General features: G+C 45.8%; 1 protein-coding gene and 1 long non-coding RNA gene across 3 annotated transcripts in view; one reads left to right on the top strand and one right to left on the bottom strand.

The window, feature by feature from the left end:
* Positions 1–6,222, bottom strand: part of LOC109270725 (uncharacterized) — a 39,657-nt gene extending 33,435 nt beyond the window's left edge. The window contains exon 1 of the long non-coding RNA XR_002081665.2: positions 5,676–6,222. This is a non-coding gene — a long non-coding RNA (uncharacterized LOC109270725). The remainder of the gene's footprint in view (positions 1–5,675) is intronic.
* Positions 6,223–6,243: 21 nt separating this feature from the next.
* SMPD3 (sphingomyelin phosphodiesterase 3) overlaps positions 6,244–19,959 on the top strand; it is an 83,409-nt gene continuing 69,693 nt past the window's right edge. For both annotated transcript variants that reach the window (XM_053906594.1, XM_053906596.1), the window contains exon 1: positions 6,244–6,421. The gene's annotated coding sequence lies outside the window, so the exon portion shown is untranslated. The remainder of the gene's footprint in view (positions 6,422–19,959) is intronic.

Below are 19,959 nucleotides of genomic sequence, written 5' to 3'. Positions count from 1 at the left end.
AGATAAAAGGAAGTATTTCAAACAAAGAACAAATTATCATAACATTCATGAACTGATTTACAAAATACTTTCTGAGCACCCCCCACTATTCTCAGGGTCTGGAATAGCAAAACTACTTCAAGATTACAAAGACATTAACCATACAAAAATATTTTTAAATAACATTGGGTTTTTTAAGACAAAGATTGTTCATAGCAATGCAGCGATTTTGTCATTTTTCTTTAAAAACTATGAAAAATCATTTTTCTCAATTAACATTTAGATGCAATTTCATATTCTATTCCAAGTCCCATAATTGTAAACTGAGCTGCTTCTGGGAAAATCTTTTTTTTTTTTTTTTTTATCTTTTAATATTTATTTATTTATTTATTTATTTTAATTTTTTTTTGCGTTTATTTTTGGGACAGAGAGAGACAGAGCATGAACGGGGGAGGGGCAGAGAGAGAGGGAGACACAGAATCGGAAGCAGGCTCCAGGCTCTGAGCCATCAGCCCAGAGCCCGACGCGGGGCTTGAACTCACGGACCGCGAGATCCTGACCTGACCTGAAGTCGGACGCTCAACCGACTGAGCCACCCAGGCTCCCCATAATGTTTATTTATTTTTGAGAGAGAGACACACAGAGTACAAGTGGGGGAGGGGTAGAGAGAAAGGGAGACACAGAATCTGAAGTAGGCTCCAGTCTCTGAGCTGTCAGTGAAGAGCCCGATGGGGGGCTCCAACCCACGAACTCCGAGATCATGACCCGAGCCAAAGTCGGAGGCTTAACTGACTGAGCCATCCAGGTGTCTCTGTTGGGAAAATCTTAAAGTTGGCTGCTTACTTGACTTGTCTTACATAGCTCACATACAGCACTCCTACAGCATCACTCAGAACCCAACATTACTGATAGGAGGCCCTTGTGGAAAGTCTGTATGTGCTGGCAAGATTATCTGAAAAACTAATAAAATCCTTGTAATCCTTTTCAAGGATGCAGAAAGGAAAATGGCTGCATTTCAAATTCATGGCATTTCAAAGGCATGAATTAAGCTCTAAACTCTACATTTGAAAAAAAATCAACACAAGTTCTCTAATTTATGTTCTAAACTGAGAAAACAAATCGTTGCTAAGAAATGAAATTTGCAAAATTTTTAAAACACATTTTCTAGTTGATATGCACATACTTAAATCTACAAACTACACCAAAATATAAACTGCAGGAAACACTACATTGAACTTGGTTGATACAACTTCACCATGAAATCTAGAATTGTTTTTCGGTTTCATTAAGTTTATTCCTAGACATCCTGCCTTTTAGGTATGTATAAAACTGATCATGTTGAGATGATACCTCTATGAAAATGTATAAGAAAGTCATGGCTCTTATGAAAGTGAGAGGGCTTCTTCTTAGCTCTCCAACATCTTGATTTCTGTGTCACTCATGTCAGAGGTTTCTGCACCCTATCCCTCCTTCTTACCATCTGTTAACTTCTCACTTACTATATATTTTGACACAGAACTACCAGGATTCCTCTCTCCATCAAAGCAGCCATCTTTATGAGTGACCTGCCAATGACCTACAAAATTGCCTTTCAATGCCTTCCCATGACCTCCTCTGTCCTCTCCAGTCACCCTGCCATTGCCCCTGACCAGACTTCCTTTACCTCTGATCAGCACTGCCTGCCCTCCCTGCTCTTCCCTCCCACCCGTCACATCATTCTTCTTACTATACTAAGAACTCCACCCCTCCACCTCCACCCCTCTGCCCACTCCATCCTGGCTTCACCTCCTTCCTCTTAGTGGCCCAGCACTCCTACCTCTTTTGTCAACATCTCCAACTTCCTTGCTTTCTGGTCTCCTTTGTCCAGCAAAGCCCAGCCCTGGAACAGCCTCACCAATAGCCTTTCCCACGCCTATCTCATCGTTGATAGGATGCTGAAGAAAGCCTCGAACCCTACAAATTAGTGCCCCATAAACCCATGGCTTTCAACCACAGCAAGCCCTCACTACTGCCCTGTGGTGCGTGTGGGCTGCTATTAGCTTTCCGTCCTCTTTTCCACAGCAGCCATCTTGAATGTTTTCACTCTTTTTCCAAGCTTTCCATTCCATCCAATTCCCTCACACTGAGCAGATATCCTTGCCTCTGACATCACATAAGAGTAATGGCCACTGGGTATGAACTGCCTCCATTTCCTGAGCCCATCTCCCAACCACCTGGTACCTACCGACCTACCAACCTACTTGCATCTCCAACTCCTCCTTCCTTTTTCCCCTCCCATCTTAAATGAAAAGTAGGCCCTCCTCCTGCCTGAGGCTGAGTCTGAACTCTACCACCTTCTACCATCTTGTTGACCTCACTCCATCCTTCCACCCTTCTCTTTCCTTTATCCTCAAATGTCCCTCTACTGGCTTTTCCCCATCAGCATTTTTAAATGCCCTAACCTCTCTCAACTTAAACCAAATTGTCTCTCAACTCTACATCCTTTCTGGTTTTCTCCCTCCTCCCCTTCAAAACCATTTCTAAGAGTTGTCTACATTGGTATTTCCCAAAGGATTTTGGTTTTCTCTTTGACTCTCTCTGGTGAAGGATTTTATCCATTCCCATGGTTTTGATTATGATGTATGTACTCCTAACTTGTTAACTTATGACTCTTTTTTCCAGATCAGATCTCTCAAGTATGATAGGCTCTCAGGATCTGTTTCTCTTGGTTTGAATTAGTTTTAGGGTAATAGTCCCTCTGGCTATTTCTTCTTTGGACATGAATTCCCAAATATTAAGGCATTTTCCCAAGCCAAACCTACTGGACATCTCACCTGGTTGTCTCCCACTCATTTCAAACCCACCTGCTCCTTTACTATTCCTCACCTCAGGGGAAAGTACCACCATCCGTCCACCAAGTTTTCCAAGGCAGACATCCAGGCATCATCCTTAACACACCATTCTCCTCCAGGCCCTCAACTCATCACTCACAAAATCCTTTGAATATTTACCTCCCTAACACATCTCAGATCTACCCTCTCTTTTCTATCTTCATAGATGCTGTGCTGGATCATTGCAGCAGCTTCTGACCTACATTCCAGCCTCATCTTCTCCTGACCATTTTCCACACAGGCCTCAGACTTTTCAGAATACATGTCTCCCTAAAAATCTTCATCTTTAGAATAAAGTTATATTCCTTAGCCTAGTATACTAGTTTCTTCAAAACCCAGCCCTGGTTAATCCAACCCCATGTCTGAGATTCAACATTCTGGTTAATCCCCACAATACTTAATCAGAAGACCTATGGAACTTCACTGAGACCTTTTTTTCCCCTTTAACATGGTAGGAGTCTAGCTCAATGTTCCCCTAAAGTCCTTTGTAACCCTAGGTTCTAAGTAGCTAGAATTCCATTCTCTTAGGCTTCTATTTTCTAAAACCACCCCTAAAAAATGGCAAAACAAATATATTGAGCATATACCTGACCAAAATCATACCACTAGTAAGAGAGAGAACGGAAATTTGAACCCAGATTAGCCAGGACACCACCTCCTGCTTGTTTATTCACAGTCAAACCAATTTCTGATAATCCAAGATGAAGAACATTTTATTAAGTGCTTAATATTTGTGAAGTGCTTTACATAAGGCATCTCATTTATCTATTAAAACATTGTCAAATAAGCAAACTGCAGATCTGATAATGTAGTTTGCGCAAGTTTGAATCCCCCACCTTTACCCTATTAGCTGCTCCCTAAAACCAATAAATACCATTTTACAACTGAAGAAACAGGTCCAGCCCAGGGTCACACATCGAATTGGAGGCAAAGTCAGAATTAGAATCCAGATTTTCTGACTTCACTTGACCATGTGGATGATGCTATTTTAGTCCCTGCTTTCCGGGAGAATCACGGAACCCTGGTTTTCACTATTTGCAACGATTTCCTGAAAAGTAGCCCTACAACTTAAGGCTACGCTGACCTCCGGAGTTTCAGCTGTGGCTCTATGCAGCATTCTTTGTTAACCTTCTGTTGATAACTCTGCCAATGCTCTGTTGATGCCCATCCTGTGGCCTAGTCTTCCCCCACCTACTTTTCCAAAAACCTCTGCTCTCACTGCATCCAGAGAACTAGGCACTCTGTGTCAGCACAAATCCTATTTCTTCCCCCTCCTTATAGTTTTCTCATCTTCAGTAATGAGGCCCCATTTGTTTATCCAGCTCCAGTGGCCTTCCCTTATGGTTTGGTCTGGATCAAAGTCCCTCTGCCATGCCTCTTAGAGGGTCCTGTTATTTCCTCCCCAATGCAACCCATTTTACTCATTCCCCCATCCTAGCCTTCCCTCCGTGGATATCATCAACTCAAGGATGACAGCGTTGCTTTTTCTCAGGATCTGTCTCTTGGGTTTGAAACAGGTTCAGGGTAACAGTCCCCCTGGTTATTTCTTTGGCCATGAATTAATTATACCCATATATTAAGGCATTCTCCCAAGAATGCTTTAGCTGAAATACACCCAAAAGTCTGGTGGGGTGACATATGAAGCATGTGTGGGATTAATTGGACCATCTGGCCAACACCAGAGCCCTGAGTGGGAAAAGATTCAGGAAAAAAAAAAAAAAAGGCAAACTAGCAAGGTGGGACATCACCACCAGGGCCCTATGATGCTGGCAGAGACTGAAAGAAGAGCAGGCATCTCAGACTGTCATTGCTTCACAACTGACAGGGGCAGAAGATCTTTCCCAGAAAGGGAGTGGGAGGTAGGGAATTTAGGCACAGAAAGAAGGGCAAACAGCTAGAAATAGGGGAACATGAAGAACTGATGACCTTTAGTGGAGAACTGACAAGACTTCCAAGTAATGATCAGCATGAATCTATCATTCCCTAGTGTCAGAGGATTCTAAGGACTCTCAAAGCACTCAGGCAAAATTCCAATCCATTATATGAATGACAAACATTTCATCATGAGGGTGGCATTCCTCTAGTTGAACGTTTTCAGCAATGGAAAATACACAACCTTCGGAAATTAAGAGCACGGAGGTGTGAGTAAAATTCAATTAGTGTTCAATTCATTTTCAACCCAACAAATATCTCAGAGTACCTACTATGTGTCAGACACTATAGGCACTGGCTTATACCTATGAATAATACAGACATGGCCCCTGTTCTGTGGATCTTATCATGTGGAAGATGGATACATAAGCACACAAATGGAATAGGGGAAGTAGAGGGTGCTGCTCATATGCAAGGTGGAATACCTAATATGGAGCCAGACATCTAGGAAGGCTTCACAGAAGACGCAACGTCTAGGCTGGGGCTTGAAGAGTGTGAGGGGTTAGCTGAGTACAAGGGTGGAGGGAACCACCAGAGTGAGAGAAAACGGGTGGTTAAGACTTCCCAGCCACCAAAAGAAGTTCAGAGTGTCGCAAGAACAAGGTGGAGACCAGATTTAGAAGGGCCTTTAGAGCAATGTTGAGAGGAGTGTGGGCTTAATTCCATAGATAATGAGAAGGAGTAGCGCCCTCTGGCTACTCTGGGGGAAATGTTGCCGTATCAGGGATGGCGTAAGGAGGCCAGAATCCTGGATGGGAAGACTGGATAAGACCTTGACGGCTCAAGGGATATGACCAAAGTAAATCACTCCTCTATAAGTTCGAGACAAAACTAAAGCGATAAAGTTCAGAATGCCACACTCTCAAGCCACAGGTCTCCTCCGTCCTCTCTCACCTTTGCTGGGCAAACCAGAGCGGCTCGACCTCGGTTTGCCCCATCACCGCGGACTGTGGGCAGGGGGACGGCTCCACACCCTTCTTCTCAGGTAGGAAAACTGAGGCCCAGAGTCCCGTGGAGGGTGCCGAGGACAAAAAAAAAAAAAATCGAAACGGCCTCCCAAGAGGCTGCCGGTAGTCACGCACAATCCGAGGGTCCCGCGGCCTGCCCCATTTCTCAGTCAGCCAGCCCCAACCAGCCGCCTTTGCTATGGAAACAGTCCTCCCGCCCTCCTCAGCGCCTCGGTTTCTTCATGCACCCTGGGAAATGCAGTCCACCCCCGGTAACCTGCCCGCGGCATAAGCCCCCTTCGCGTCCTTAAAGGACTACGAGTTCCAGAAGGCAGTACAAAAACTCCGACAGTCTCTAGGGCATGCGGTCTTGACGAAAAGCTAGAGAAACCCGCCGGCTGGGCCGAAGAGAGTGGAGAAGGCGCCCCCAATGGGCGGCCTTCTGGGCGTGGCCAGGATCTCCATTGGCTACGGCCGCGCAGGGGAGGCGGAGTCAGCGGAATGAGGCGCGGAGCTGTTCGCCGCTCCAGGTGCTGAGTCCGAGGGAGGCTCCCGACGCGAGAGCCGCGGTCTCCGCCGCCGCCACCGCCGCCGCCGTCACCGCGAGAGCCACCGCGGGAAAGCCGGGGCAGTGAGGAGCGCAGAGGAGCTCGTTGCGCTGCCGAGCGCTGACAGCCCTCCCTCCTCTTTGAGGTCGGTGCTGCTGGATTCTCTTTTGTTTTATTGGGGACGGAATGAACTGAGATGAGGGGGCCTGGGGAGTTGATGGGACCTCTCCTCACCGCCCTCAAGACCATCTGTCCCGGAGAGCTGCTGACTGACTCCTTGCGGGCCTCTCTGTGGCCTGTCGCCTGAAGTCGGAGCAGCTTGCGTTAGTTTTTGTTCTATGGTAGAGGGGATTCTCGAGTGTGAGGGGCAAAGGCTGGGGGAACTCACCCCGTCTCTACTGAGGGGGCGTTGGGGAGGTTGCAGCCTTCCCCCACCCTTGTGCCTGAAAACGAGGCTGCTTGGATTATTGAGGATGGGAGGGAGTGTTATGGGATGAAAGGTTCAGAGGCAGGGGTACCCTTCCCCATAACACCTGTACTGCTTGAGGTTACAAAGGGGGTCTGGATGTGATGGATGACACCGGGAAACTGCTCCTTCTCTGCTCAGACCCTCCTGGGCTTATTGAGGAGGGGCTGTTTGCGATGTCAGGAAGATCCTTTCCGTGCCCACCCCTCTCCCGAAGCCTAGGTTTTTGTGAAGAGGAGAAACGGGATGGAGATGGAGATGGGACTCTTCCCCCTCCCACTTGGACCCGCCTCGGTTATTGGGGGAGGGGATTGGGACGTGAGGAACTAGAGCCGGGGAGACCCTTCCCCACAGTACTTGAAGTCGCTGGCACAGGAAGGCACTGACGGATTCTTGGGGTCCTCCATGCTCGGGGCCCCGCGCCTAAGGTCTGAGTGGCCTGGGTGTGGATGTGCGGTGGGGGAAAGTAAGAAGGGTGCTGGGAATCCACCCGACCTCCCCCTACTTGAACCTTACCTCTCAGGCCCTCTCTACCTGGATCCAGGTCAGGGGCCCAAGTCGAGAAGACCCTCCCTGTCCCGCTCAGTCCCGCCCCGCCAGGCGACCCGGCTCCTGCACCGCGGCAGGGAGCCAGACGCGGATGGGCACGTGCGGGGCGGGACGGGGCGGGTCCCCTCTCTAGCCCTACGAAGCTCCAGGCAGACGCCCCCTGAGCCTCCAGACCTTCGGGACTGCTCGGCTCCACGCGGGGCGCGCCCCAGATCCGGCTACCGAAACCTGCTTCCAGGGCGCGCGGCGGCAGCTTCGCGAACAGGGCTTTTGCGCTCGGCCCAGGCATCCTCGTTAGGACAAAGCGGCGGTCTCCGCACTGGCGGGCCTGCGCCACCCGCTGGGCTGGGGGCGCGGCTAAGGGAGGGGGGGCTCCGGGCGCGGCGCGGAGAGCTTCCGCGGAATCACGCCGGGAGCCGGGCGGGAGACAAAGCGCGCTAGCTTCTCTCGGGCCTGCGCGAGCCGGCATGGAAAATCCCGAGGGAGGAGGCGGCTGCGCCCTGGCTCGGTACTATGCCCTGCACCCTTCTTTCCCGCACATCACCCCCTAACGCTGGCCGGGCACCCCAGGTTGCAGTGTGTGCAGTGGTAACCAGGGTTCCTCCTGGGGGACATTCAAGATCTGTGGCCACGAGGACGCACGCGGACAGGCAGGGGGCTCCGCCTGGAGGGTAGGGTCCCAGGATTCAGGAGATATAGATGAGCCAGGGTCTGGAGAGGCATCCTGACTCCATCTCGCTACGCTCCATCAACCATGTTAGGTCAGGTTTGATTCTCGGGTTCGAGTGTGTGTGTCACCGTGTGTTTGCATGGGTGATGATGTGGGTCAGAGTGTGAATATTAACGTGTATGACTGTGTGAATGTGCCAGTGTGTGCTCCAATGTCCATGTGTGTGTCATGATGAGCTTGTGAATCTGTCTGTGTGTGCTTGTGGGAGGAGGAACCACTCTCTGCTGACCTTAGATGTTGGGGGTGTGGGCAGGTTGGTTGTCTCTTCCACTCTAAAGCCACAGTAATAATTTAGGGTTCCAGTGGGTGCCCTCGGGGTGAAGGTAGCTTCAGGCTGCCTTGGGCCTAAACTGCATGCTTGGGTGTGGCCTAGAAGATAGGACATCACAAGTATGTGGAGCCCTCTTCAGCCTTTCTGGGGTCTCAGATCAGACCCTAACATCTCCACCATTGCTCTGCCCTTCCCATCCCTCAGAAATCTTATCCTGCTGCAAGGGGTTGCCCTGAGGCCCAGAATTCCACCCCACCTCTCCATGTGGGCTTCCAAGTGGGGCTTGGGGGGGGCTCATCAGCATAGTCTTTTATGATTTTGGGGTGCAAGATATTGTGGCAAGGAAATTTCCTCAATTTGTCCTCCATGCCTGGAAGGTCTATAGGTCTGGGGTTGCCAGTCAGTGGCAGGTGGCCTCTCAGTAATACCAGGTATACTCACAGAGAGGGTATGAGTGTGGCACACAGATACCACTATGAGTGGACACCCCTAGAGGATGACAGCCCTCCCAGACCTGCCCATTCCCAGTGAGTGACCTCAGTTTCATAGTACTTTACAGCAAAGGTGTTGTGTGGCTTTGAGACAATACCCACCAGAGACCCCCTTCCCATAGGATGAGGGGCTAGACCGTTTTGAGTGCAACCACAGAAAGACCCATTATTAGACAGTGGAGCCACCATCCAGCCCAGCCCTGCCTGATCCAGTCTGAAGTATCCACTGCCAGTATCCACAGCGACCTCTACTGGGAAAAGTAGTAAATTTGCAACTAACACTCTCGCTGCGTGTGGAGGTTCAGGGTGGGTGTGGGCACTGTTAGGTAAAAATCACAAACCCTTCCATATGGGGCTCCCTGTCAGCCTTTCGAGTCCTAAGTTGATATTCTTAATGAAAGTGACTTCAAACTAGTCCAAGCAGTGAAATTGCCACTGTCCTTGCCCATACAGAAGTATTTGAAGAGGGCCAAAAGGCCTTTCTTTGTCCAAGTTTCCATCCAATTGGGGATGGTCATCAAATCCATTTGTGAGGAAAATGCATGGAAAACACTTATCAAGTTCAGGGAGTTTTAAGCATCTTTCTTATCTCTTCCTCTCCTACTATGATTCCCACCCTCCCCTTCTTATTCCACTTTCTCCTCGTCTCTTCCTCATTATTAGCCAATAACATATTTTTGTTTAATTGTTTTCTAATGTTTATTTTTGAGAGAGTGGGATTGGGGGAGGGTCAGAGAGAGAGGAAGACACAGAATCTGAAGCCGGCTCCAGACTTCGAGCTGTCAGCCCAGAGCCTGGTGTGGGTCTTGAACACATGAGCTGTGAGATCATAACCAAGCCAAAGTTGGATCCTTAACCGACTGAACCACCCAGGTGCCCCGCCAATAATGTATTTTGAAAGATAAGCCTTCTTTTCCTTGTTGAAAATGTGGCCCAGAAAATGCAGAAATCAGAAGGCTATTACTAAGTGCAAAGAACTGGCAAACACTGGCTCTCCTAGATCTAACGGGAGTAGGGGAGATGGATGAAATATGCTCTGTCTTAAATGCTTACCTGGTGACATGTGTCTCTTCTCCCGGAATTGCTCTGAAGAGATTTCACACAGCCACAAAATCTTTAGAGCTCCTTAAAGGAAAGGAGGTATTTAAATACCTAGTATTGTTCTTACTTTGGCATCCATGTGATTTGCATTGAACTACATGACTCAGTATCATAAAGTAAAAATAGGACTTAATCTCTTCCTTGCCTATTCAGAAGGTGACTGCATATGTGTGTTGCATTCTGCATGAAAGAGTGAAAAGCCAAATTATCTCATAAATTGAACCACCTGCTTATTCTGATTAGAGAATGGCACTTAACATCACCTACAGGCAGTAACATTATTTTATGTTTCTTTTAATTCATACCTGAATCTCTTTGTCTTGTAAAACCTTTCTTCATGCTCATACATTATTACTTTCACTTGAAGTTAATCAAGAATGTTTAATCCTTGTACAAAAGCCAAACAAATTAAATATCAGCAGATACAGGAAGATGTGGGTGGTGTTTCTGTTCTTGGGCTCAAAAAAATCATTGGAGTTCACAGGAGAGTAGTAAAGGGACTGAAGAGTTAGTAATTCTTATGGGTGTAGTTAACAGGTTCCTGAAGAGGAGAAGCTCCTCAAAATTTTTCTAGGAGTGCTGGTCGTGTTGAAGAATCTGAGGATGCAAGCAAATAGTATGCATGCTGTGAGTGAGAATGAATGAGTGGGATTCCTAAATCCAAGTATTAATACAGCCTTTGTGGGAAAAATCCACCAAATCCCTCCTGTTCTCTCAGGTTGCCAGTAGCCAAGAAGGAGTGGAGCTGTCCAAGGTTCTGGAACTCTGGCCTCAACCCCACTAGTGGAGAAGGCAGGATTCAGGGCAGGGAATAGAAGGAAGCTCTGAGGACCAAGGCTTCTGTAAGGATTTCCCCAAAGCTCATCACAGAAAGAAATAGGAGGAAACAGAGCTGTAGAGGCTTTTATTGTATTGCTTCAAACGAACCCATTGGCAAACCCTATTTAAAGAATTACAAGCTAATAATAAGAAACAGCATTTCTGAGTCAGGCTTTTCAAATGTATTTAATCTTCACGGTCCTATGAGGTAGGTGGTGGTGGTGTTTCCACTTTCAAGAAGAGGAAATGAAGCTTTGGGAGGAAAGGGTCTTGCCCATGATTACACAGATCAGAAGGAATAGAGTTTAGATTCCAAACTGGATCTCTTAAACTCCAGAGTCTCCTCTTACCATTATTTTTTCCTACTGCTATTGTAGAAGCAAAATTGAAGTTTCAGACTGTCCTATATGAGATTCTAACCAACTTTTAGAGGAATGGATTGGGGACCAACAAAGATTCAGACATAAGCCATAAAAAGTCCTTTCAAATGTATCAAGGATATTACCACAATACTTTACATATTATCCTGACAAAAGGCTTGTTGCCTGTACTTGGTTATAGGTAAAGAAGGAGAAAAAGGAGTACAATGACCCTGATGGCCAGTGTCCCAGGGTTTTCTTTCCAGAGTGGAACAATTTCACAAGAAGCCAAGCTTGGATGGCAGCAAAATGTATTTTTCATAATCTGCAAGAATGGGGGTGGGGAATGAGGAGGCTGTTATTATTTCACAGAGTACATGTAGAGCCAAAGAAATAGGGCTTATATTTATTTGCTGGTGTCCTGTTCCAATGCTGAGGACACTTGGATATTGTTAAGAGGCTCCTTCTCCCTATTCCCACTCTCAGATTTTTACAGCAAAGTCTTTAACACCAAAATAAAAGTTTTCATTGTTGTGAGCCTCAGCTAATCCCAGGGAAGTGCCACATTCCTGCCCTTGTGTCATCATAACCAGTGTTCTGCCTTCATATGTGGCTGCACAACTCCTGCAGGTTGGCAAGTTTGGGGTGTGATATGCTTCAGGCCACACATCCTCTGGTCCTCCCAGGGTGGCAGTGCCAACTGCCCCAATCTTGCCACACACACAAGTGACCTGGGCCTGAGAACTCCCCATTTAGTGGCTGTTAGTTTAGGTGTCTAAAGAGAGTAGAGAGCAAGAGATTTGCTTTTTCTCCTCTCTTGACCTCAGTCTGCACAATGCATAGAAAGGGGGCCTCACCTTTTAAGAAAATGTCTCACATCAGGCTAGGTCTCCTGTCCATTTTGAGTCTTTCTTTCCCCTTCTAGGTTCGGGCTTTGCAGGACTCTGATGCATGCAGCAAATCTACTATTGCTTTTCCCGAGTGCACTCGGAGGCCAAGGACCCGGCTCCCATCCGGGTCTGTTCTGACTCATATGACTGCAGACAGATTTGATTGTTTTCTTATTTAGAGTCATTAATTAACTCTCCTCAGCATCAGAACAGCATGTATTAAGAGGGGAGCCACTCGTGGGGGTCTCTAGGAAGCCATGCCTACAGCTGAGTACTGTCTCCTTTTCTAACAGGATCAGGAAATGGTTTTTAATTCTGGCTGTAACCCTTCAGTAAGCTTAGATTGTCAAGATTTTATGCCAATATGAGAAAGGAAATAAAATTGTAATTAATTGCTAAGGCTGCTATGGTTATTCTGGCAAAAACTGGGAAACTCCAGGGTCACTGAAAGAACAGGACTTTCATTCATTCAACAAATATTTCCTAGACCTGCAATGTGCCAGGCACAGAGCTCTGCATAGTGAACACAATCCAATGTGGGATAAGCCCTGTCATATCGGAATCTTAAATGGAAAGTAGAAACAGATGCAGAAACGCTGACAAGGGTGTGTGCTGTAAGCAGAAAGAGTCTTTAGAGGGGCACCTGGGTGGCTCAGTCAGTTAAGCACCCACCTTCGGCTCAGGTCGTTTCACAGTTTGTGGGTTCGAACCCCACATCAGGCTCTGTGTTGACAGAGCCTGGAGCCTGCCTCAGATTCTGTGTCTCCCACTCTCTCTTCCCCTCCCTCACTCACGCACTCTCTCTCAAAAATAAACATTAAAAATTTTTAAGAATTTTTAGAAATGGAAGGAACCTTAATAATCATAAGCCATCATCTCTTTTTTAACATAAGGAAAGAGGCTGAGGGAAATTGAGTGTTGCCACTAGCCACACACAGCCCTGGTTATTGGCAAAGAGGGGGATTAGAACCCAGGTTTTATTAATTCCTAAAATTTCTTCTCTCCACTGTACTCAACTGCTGCTCTGCTCACCAAATTATCCAAAGGGCAGGTTTCCATCAACAGAGACTTTTTAGATCTAATCCTAATGCAAAACTTAAGTTGAAATAGAAACAATAGATTAAATGGGAAAAGAAGAATGCCCACTTATATCCGTGTTGTACAATATAGTAGCCACATGCTATTGAGCACTTGAAATGTGGCTAGTCCAAACTGAGGCACCAGATTTTGAAAAATTAGTATGCAAAATATATATAAAATAGCTCACTAATAATGTTAATAGTATAAGTTGAAATATTATTTTGGATATATTGAGTTAAATAAAATATATTAAAATTAACTTCACTTGTTTCTACTTTTAATGTGTCTACTAGAAAATTAATAATTATATACATGTCTTGCATTTGTAACTCATTTCTACTGCATAACACTTCTCTAGAGTGCTTCCATTTAGGAGAAAATGTTCTTCACAAACTAAGGCATTTAGCAAAGTAGGTTTTGTAATCAGTCAGCCAGAGATGAATACTAGCTTTACCACTTAAGCTGTGTGACCTTGGACAAGTTGATTAATCTCTATGCTTCCATTTCCTCACCTGTAAAATGATGATGATAATAGAACCTACCTCCTTGGTTGAGTCAAATCACTTAGAACAGTGGCTGGTACATAGTGAGTATTCAATATTAGCTATCAGAGGAGACTTCAGTATTAGCTATCAGAGGAGTACTCAATATTATTATCAGAGGAGACTTCTAGAATCTTACAAGACAGGGGCAACAAGAAGGAGAACAAGCAGACAATTTTCAAATACATGAAGGAAAGGATTTACTACTACTTAAAAGATGATTGAAAGTGCATGCTCAGTACAAGCTCATGAACTACTTTGATGTGGCCCCAATTTTCTGACAGAAAATGAAACTGAGGAAAGACTTCAAGCCACTTACATAAGTACACAATGGGTAAACACATTAGCTAACTGCATTATGCACAGGTCCTGACCTCTGCTAACAAGTTGAGGAAGAGAATGATTAGTGTGTACTGTTAACAGAGGACCCCAGAACTCTGAGTCTCTCGGATTCCAAGATTCCTCAGAGAAATGTAAGCCTTATGCTCTAGGAGAAAGATCCTGGACAAGAGTCAGACCTATGTGAGGTCAAAGCCATTCTGCCATCCATTGGTCTTGATCAAGACACTGTCAATCTCCTCCTCTGTAAAATGGAGATAGTACCACCACTCTTGCAGGCTGTGGTGAGGACTAAATTAGATAATGCAAATAAAACATCTCATACATAGGTACTCAAAAGATGGTAGCTTTGATGAAATGAAATTTCAAATGTTAATAGAGAACTTGTGGTTGTTTAATAGAGAATTTTCCATTCGGAATCTCCATGGTCTTTTCTCCCATTTTTTTATGTTTGTATTTTTAACTTATAGAATTTCTTTCTAGACATATAAAAACATGTGCTGTTGATATTATTTTATATTTTCACTCTTTTCTACAGTTTCACTGCTGCATTCTGCATCTTTGCTTTGTCTCTGAAAAAGGTTGAAAGGACAGTTTCATCTGATTGTGTCTACACCAAAATGTAGGGTCTCAGTAACTTTGGGCATATTACACAGTCTGTCAGGTTCTTCTCTCTCTCCCATTAACATACATGAGCTTTCTTTCCTGGGATGATAAATTAAGAACCAAAATGGGCAATGTTCTCCATCATATTTATCCTAAAGTTCTAACATTCTGACCTTAGTGGTTAGAGCACTTTACATGCAGCTTTGCTTTAAAAAATAGATGGGACATCAATCTAGAAACCATAGCCCCAGAAGAATCATGTTCTCCTGGCTCTTACAGCAGGTGACAGGTCCATTCACTGCATAGCTCTGAGGGAGCACATTGCTGCTGTCCTTGAATATCTAGTTCTCTTCCAAAAGTTTGCTTTCTGGACCAAAGAAATATAGGTTAAGCTCAGTGAAGACTTATGTTAACAAAGCATGTAGAACTCTAGAGAAAACACTGACTAGCCACACAGAAATTGTGGGGAATCCCTAGAAATATTTTGGCAGGAGAGCAACATGGTCAGATGTCTGGGGTCAAAGTGTGGTGGGTGTGGGTACCTAATTGGCTCAGTCGGTTAGGCATCCGACTCTTGATTTTGGCTCAGGTCATGATCTACAGTCATGGGATCAAACCAGATGTCAGTATCCATGCTGAGCATGGAGCCTGTTTAAGATTCTCTTTCCCTCTTTCTCTGCCCCTCTTCCCTGCTCACGCTCGCTCACTCACTCACTCTCCCTCTCTCAAAATAAACATTGAAAAAAAAAGTGTGGTGGGTGTGTTGAGGTGGGGAAGAGCCTGGAGGGCAGACTCACCCCTGATTTTGTTGAGACACCCATGACTTCCAGGGACCTAAGTACCATTACTAAGTTCTCCTGGGATAGGGTCTGATCTTGAAATGGATTTTTCCCATCCATTCACTCTTGTTCACTCAATGAATGCTGAATGCTGCATTTTGAAAATGCAGCTCTGGAAGAGCCTAGGGTCTGGCTGGGGAGAAGGGAGATGCCCATTTGTAGAGTGAACGAAGGAACAAAGGCTGAAGTAAACACAAGAGGCTTGACTACGGTGCATTGGCTATGGCAGTTGGCTAAAGCTGTAGATCCCAGCCCCCCGACCTGAATCTGAATCTCAGCTTCACAACCAATATGTGAGCAAGCACTTGAGCAAGTGCTTTAACCTTTCTGAGCCTCATTTTTCCCATCTGGAGCAATAAAACATACTTTCCTGGGCTGTTATGGCTATTACATGACAATATATATGAAATTTCTTAGGGTAATACTAGCCTTTCTTAATGGAGTGCTTACAGTACATCAGGCATTGTGCTTAGCAACTTATATGCATAAAAGCTACCATTATTATTCCTATTTTATGGCTGAGGAAAGCAATGTTCACATACTTCAAGTAACTTACCCAAGGTCCCAGAAGCAGTAAGGAGTGGGACGAGCATCCCAACCCAGGAAATTTGACTGCAAAATCTTCTCTTAACCATTGTGATCATTGCCTCCCTGGTTCAAGGTCAGCAGGAACCCAGTAACTTATTTTGAAAGAGGGCAAAATGATCTGTTGATCAACTTGCATAGAGGTCTTCTGCTTGGTCTTCAGGAGTGGGTACAATATGGAGAGGCTCTGAGGAGTGTGTATGGTACAGAGGGAAGACAGGGAAAAGCTGTGATCCAATGAACAGGGCTGGGAATGCCAATGATGTGTTCTGGGAGTCCTGAAATGGAGAAGAGGTTTTCAGTAGGAAACAGATGTTTAGAAAGAAGAGTTTGAAAAGCCTTGGATATCAGGCTAACAAGTGTTAGAAAAACAAAAAAGTTCACAGGAAAAAGATGGGATATGAAATCTGAAAGCACCAGTTTGAAGCATCTCATTGAATTTGGGCATATTGTTGCAGTGAGGAGCAGGCTCACCAAGCATGCCCAAAGCCAAAGTTTGTGGAGAGTGTGGCCAGACCACAGTCTAGCATTCCTACCAGTGCTCTTTGCTATCTAATGTGCATAGCCTTTTCTTTCATTTGGTCTTCACAAAAGCCCTAGGCAAGAGCCAGGTGGGAGGTCTGCTACCAGCATTGCTGACTGTATCAAGTGGCAGGCAGCATGGGCTGCCAGGAAACGCAGATGCCAAGCACAGCTGCAGTGCTCAAACCCAGGCAAAAAGCTTAGGAGGACTTTTTCTGTGGGGGAGGAGGCAGATGCCTTGCCCACAGGACTCAGTCCTTTTCTCTGTGCTCCAGGAAGCAGGCAGTGTCATCCTTTGGTCCATGATTTCCCAGTGACACCCCTGAGTGGTGGTGAGGGCCTGACTCAGGGTCATTGCAAACAAACCCCATGCAGCATCTGTCAGCCAGTGGCCCCCTCCCGTGCAGAGAGCTTGTTTCACAAAAGGAGATTTTTCTGAATTTGCCATCTTGAATTCATTGTGTTCATTTCTCTGCAAACTACAGGGACCAGAAACCAAACCTATTCTCCTTAGGGGGGTTAGAAGAAAAATCTATCTTCTCTAATGGCTGCAGTCACTGCTGACCACCAGATTTCTCTCCATGGCTACACTTTGAATAACAGTGGAAAACAAAGGCGGGAAAGGAGAGGGGCACAGATGGGGCACTTCTTCCAAGAGGCACCTGCGGTTCTGTGAAGGATGTGAAACAATGGGGAGGGAACTTGCACAGCTTTGAGAGAACCCCTTGATGAGTAAAGGAGGAGTTCTGATGTGCAAGATGATACAAGATGAAAGAGATCATGGTGCTTACTATGTTTTCTCTAGAAAGTCATGGTAGGATTCCAGGTGCCCTCCACAGTTCTGGAAGGATAAATAAACCGGTGGGCAAGGCCACAGAAATTTTGACAATTATCCAGGAGTAAGTCCCTAGGGATTTTAAACGTATTGCTAATGAGAAATGACACACACTTGGTAATAGAATGTCAAGGACTCCTCTGGCCATTAACCCCATAATGATTAATGTGTGTCAGACACTGAATACAACAGGGTGGAATGGTGACTTCTGAAGGATAAAATCAAACTGGAAAATCAAAATAATAATACTAAAGGTATAGATGTTTAGAATGGTTGGGCATCAGGAAGTACAGCTGGTGTTACTACAGAATAACTTTACCAGCCAAGTCCCTTTTACCTCATCATTCTGACCCCGAGGGTCAATTCTTAGATGTTCCTGTGATCAGCCCCCAACTCAGGGCCTAGCACACAGTAGGTGCTCAGCAAGTGTTCACAGCTTGCTCACGCATTTAACACTACTGTGTGCTAAGCCCTGTGTCCAGGCAATGGAGAGATGGAAGTGAATGAAACACAGTGCCTGTCCATAGGGGGTTAGTCAATTCCAAAATAGAACAAGGAATACACTGTAGGAAATGTGCAAATGAACAAGGTTACCTCATGATGTTACCTTCTAGGTGCTTCCTCACACCTCTGGAATAATGTAGCCCAGCAGGTGAGCCAAATTGAGATCTTCTACTGGCAACCTTATCTCACATCATATCTGAACAGGTCCAGCTGTGGAAGCTGAGATAGCAGCATGAAAGTGAAGGAGGCAGAGGCTGGTATATTGCAGAAACGTGTTGGGTGCACTCACTGGAGATGTTTTTCCTTTACATGCTTTGTTTGAAAGACCTGCTCTTGAGACACTTTGCCTGCAATTAGAGCATGCTGCCACAAGGAGCACCATGAAGCACCATGAAGTGTGGCCCAAGTAGACACACCCTCCACAGGCGTGGCATGCTGAGCAAAATAGCTTTCCAGTTGTTAACCTTCAGTTGAACATAATTTTAAATTAATTGATCAAAAAAGAATTGCACATTTAATTGGACCAAAGCACTGTAACCTATGTATATACAGTGAGTGGAATTATGATTTCATCAACATTCGTTTAACAAAATTCATGTATGTCTACTGTATACAAAGAGTGGCACAAAGTCCCTGCCCTTAGGTACTGCCTCCTACAAGGAGAACAAACACATACAGATAATTATAGTGCAGCAAAGTAAGTGGTGCAATGGGGGGATGAGCAGAGAGCACTAAAGGCACAGAGAAGGAGTGACCAACTCTCATGGGGGACGAGGGGGAGTAACACACACACACTCTCTCTCTCTCTCTCTCTCTCTCTCTCTCTCTCTCTCATGGCCCAGATGTTAACACCTAAGTCACAGGGTTTTACATCAACACATATAGAAGGGAAAAAGCAAATAGGTTGAAATATTGGGACACTGAAAGGAGTTGGGATTGGCCTGTTGAGTGACTTTGGATGTATCTATCTCTGGACCTCAGTTCCCTCATCAGGTACTCCAAGGATGTGGTAGTGGCCATCCTGACCATGTGGGCCTGGAACAACATGGAGATTAGAGGGATGAGCTTGATCTTGTTGGCCAAGGCCTGGACTTGTCCCAGTCTCAAGGCCTCCTTGGAACCTGCTTGTCTGGACCCTCTTTTAAAAAATATTTTTTAATGTTTATTTATTTTTGAGAGAGAGAGAGAGAGCAAGTGGGCGATGAGTAGAGAGAGAAGAAGACACAGAATCTGAAGCAGGCTCCAGGCTCCAAGCTGTCAGCACAGAGCCCAACATGGGGCTCAAACCCATGAACTGTGAGATCATGACCTGAGCCAAAGTCGGACGCTTAACCAACTGAGCCACCCACGCACCCCTGTCTGGACCTTTTTAATTCTGGCTGAAATATTCCAAGGGATTCCAGAGGATCAGCTGAGATGCTGGGGATAGAGGAACTTGTCATTTGTGAGGGTTTTTGGTATCCAAACAAATCGTCTAGCTCTTCTAAATCACTACTTGGTTTTACCACCAGTCCCAGAAGCCAGGCCAGCCCTCTCAAAACTCTACACTGCATGTGCTATCCTGCTCCCTTCTTACCAGCAGGTCTGAGGCCTGCTTTGGAAAGCCTTGGCCTGGTCAGGGGAGGGTCACTGCTGGCAGACCAGGCCCACCCCTGCCTCCAGGCCCTTGAGAAGACAAAGCCCTGTGGCAACCATTTCTCAACATACTTGCGTACCAAATCATCACGTTGGACACCTTCAACTAACGTTGTATGTCAATAAGATCTCAATAAAGCTGGGGGAGAAAAAAAGAAAAGCTTTCCTCAGCCTGTGTCTCCCTCTGGAGACCTTCTTCAGCCCTGGCAGGCTGTCCTCCCCAGCCAGTCCCACCTTGCCGTTCCTGGGGACCCAACCCACCCTTGTCTGTGGGTGTGGCAGTGCCCTTCCCAGAACTGGGACCTCTGTGTTGGGAATACAGAGGAGCAGCTATCTTGCATCAATTTTAAAAATGCCAGAGTGTTTAATTTAAGCAAGTCATTTAAAGCTTTTAATTGCTCCATAGAGAGAATTTTAGTATACAATACATTACAGCAATACCTGGTTAAGAGAGAAGACAAATGGAAGCACTGAAAAAGCCCTCACTGAAATTCCTTTTACAAGTCTTAAAAAGCATTTT

The sequence above is a fragment of the Panthera pardus genome, unplaced genomic scaffold (genome assembly GCF_024362965.1).
Source record: "Panthera pardus isolate Hobbes unplaced genomic scaffold, ASM2436296v1 HiC_scaffold_19, whole genome shotgun sequence".
Taxonomy (NCBI): Eukaryota; Metazoa; Chordata; class Mammalia; order Carnivora; family Felidae; genus Panthera; species Panthera pardus.
Note: the sequence above shows the minus strand (reverse complement) of the source record. Positions and strands in the feature narration are given on the sequence as shown.